This window comes from Vigna unguiculata, chromosome 1, assembly GCF_004118075.2.
Source record: "Vigna unguiculata cultivar IT97K-499-35 chromosome 1, ASM411807v1, whole genome shotgun sequence".
In the NCBI taxonomy this organism is placed as follows: domain Eukaryota; kingdom Viridiplantae; phylum Streptophyta; class Magnoliopsida; order Fabales; family Fabaceae; genus Vigna; species Vigna unguiculata.
The window spans coordinates 22,221,672-22,224,500 of NC_040279.1; the positions used below are offsets into that span (position 1 = coordinate 22,221,672).

Genomic DNA, 2,829 nt, shown 5'->3' on the forward strand with positions numbered 1-2,829 from the left:
ATTTTGTGAAAAATTGTATTGTGGATATCGACATTCACAATAATGTCGAAATAGATGTCATTTTTGTGTTGCGGATGCCCACATCCGCAACCTATTTTTTTTTTTAATTTTAATTTTGATTTTTTTTGGCTTTGATTCTTGATCCATTTGATGCAGTAACCAAATTTTTTAATTTAATATATTTAATAAACATTAAAAAATAAATAATACAACACCACATTAAACAATATATATTAATTATTTTTACTTTAGTTATCTCTATTATAATTCATATTGTTTTTCCAAAATCACTATTATAAAAAGAAAATTAATCAACAAAGTAAAAAAAATTAAATTAAATTAACTTTTATATTTTCAAATTGCACATAAAATAACTTAGTACACAGTACAAAATCCATTTTAAAATCAACAAATTCAAAAATCAACAAATTCAAAAAGACAAAAAAAATTATTTTTTTTCTCATTGTTTCAAATAATACCTAAAATAACTAAAAACACACTTTTACATAATCATAGTCACAATCAAGAAAGACATCATGAATATTGATAAAATTATTAGAGGTCTCTCCTTTGGTCCACAATGTCGATCTTGATCGGCTATAGAAAGTGGCCTTTCGAGAAGATAGGGTTGTGGCAACTGCTTCTCTGTTTGCAAAACCTTGCATTAATATGGCCCTGTGTCAACATTCTGAGCTATTGCCACAACTAAGCCTTTGTCATCCCATTTTACACTATCCAGTAATGAATCTATCTTCAATAAGAACAAAAAATTGAAAACACGAAATGCTAAGAAAATCCACAAAGAACACAAAGGATGAATGTTCTTGTTAGAACAACATATTATATTAGCAATACAATCACCATAAAAAAGTAAGAGAATTTGTGGACTTGATCGTACGGAACAAAATTGTTGACAGTGAAGTAAGAGAATTTAGGTGACAGTGAAGTACCTTATATACAAACACAATTTCGAAATCTTAAATCTTCAATTTCAGCCCACCAAAAACAGTGCACATTGCTTCAAATTTCCTTTTGGTTTATTTCTTTTGTCGTGTTTGGTGAATGAAACAATAATCTATAGACCTGATTCTACAAGCACCTGCAACTAAAGTTTCATTCTGATTCAATAACTGCTTTTGCATAAGCACATGGTTCCTATTCACACTTTTATTCCATGATTTGAGATTGTTTTCAGAATAGCTAAGGTTAATTACTAGTCATGAATCATTATCCTTAAACAAGCAAGTGCATACTTTCACAGATGAACAAATATAAAAGATATATGATGATGGGAAACATTAGAAATGTTTAACTGATTTCAATGTTTCATAAACTGATAATTTTAGTATATAGAGATGATGGCATGTAGTTTCGAGAGAAGTTATCAATAAAATATTTCAGCACACACACATCACTGCACCCAAGCAATGCGTCATATTTGCCTCAACAATCTGCATTTCGGAAAGCCGGTTTGTCCCACATCGGAAACTTTTTGAAAATTACACTAGTTTATAAACCTCTGCGAAAGAGCTCTGGATACGACCTTACTTGAACAGGATCTGTTCTATAGGCTTGTACCTCTGTATCCTTAAGTTCTAAGGAGACAGGAACTGAAATCTGGTGGATGAACCATGACTCTGTGATCAGAGCGTGATTAACGGCTAGATGACCTTCTTCTTTGATTAGGAAACTCTTCAGCTGTAGAGGATCGTTCCTGGTCAGCAATGGCTTTGGATGGTCAGAGAGTTGTCTGACAGATTCCTCAATATAATTTTTCTTTTTGGAAAATTTTAGAGTTTTGTTTTTCCGATACAGGACACCCAAGTCTGTCATCTCTTGATTACCTTTTTTAATATATATTTTTAACTACTATACATATTTTTTATTTCTTATATTCTACGACAACAATAAATACATAATAAATATTAATTTTTCCACCAAAACTTTGGCTTAAAAATAACTTTTTATTAAAACTTCTTTTAATTAGATGGGTAAATAAGATTTTTAGACAAAACTTTTCTAAAAATATCATCCCCATCATTTAGCAAAAATGTCAGATTTAAGATATAAAACTAATAAATAAGAAATTGATAATGAAATAAATATTAATTTATAAACATATAATAAAGAACATGAATTTAATGCAGCACAACTAATTTTGTTACTATAGAATAAAAGCAATATATACTCAAAACTTATAATGTCCACTAATTCTAAACATATAATAAAAGCAATATCACTTTATTTACTATACAGATCATGGTGCTTCAGGATGGGGCTTTTCTTATTTTACCCACATAATTTCAATATGCACCCCTATCAATACTACTCACCTTACCATTTTTTTGTAAATTACGCTATTTATGCAAACACACAAGAATTTGTTTACTTCTTGCACCTCCATAATTGCTAAATATACATCTATAAGTTTTGAAATGTTCATTTTACTTCTTGGAATTTTATTTTAAAGCATCTCCTCCTTGTTCACAGTTTTCTTCCGTGATATTTCTCCACCAATAGTCTAAGTAGAAGTATTTTGACTAGCTTTAATAATAGTAACAGTGATTTAAAGTTCATTAACTTCAAGTACGTGGAGAAGGTATGAATCGGTTGTTTTGTTTTAATAGTTGTGGATTGTCTTCCATATCTTGGATTTGGAGGAGGTTTTTAGAAAACACATTATGGAAGAGATCATTTCTTTCTGTATTTCTATAATTCAAAAGTTTTTTACTTATTGTATGCACATATTTTCCTCATACACTCCCATTTTTTTTAAAAAAAAAATCTAATTTTATCCTTTCAATTTTATAACCAAATCAACCTCTAAAA

At 29.2% G+C, this 2,829-nt stretch overlaps 1 non-coding gene across 1 annotated transcript; it reads left to right on the forward strand.

The window, feature by feature from the left end:
• Window positions 1-1,538: 1,538 nt before the first annotated feature.
• LOC114165459 lies at window positions 1,539-1,760 on the forward strand. Its single transcript, XR_003599713.1, has one exon. It is a non-coding gene; the product is annotated as a small nucleolar RNA U3 (small nucleolar RNA).
• Window positions 1,761-2,829: the final 1,069 nt, after the last annotated feature.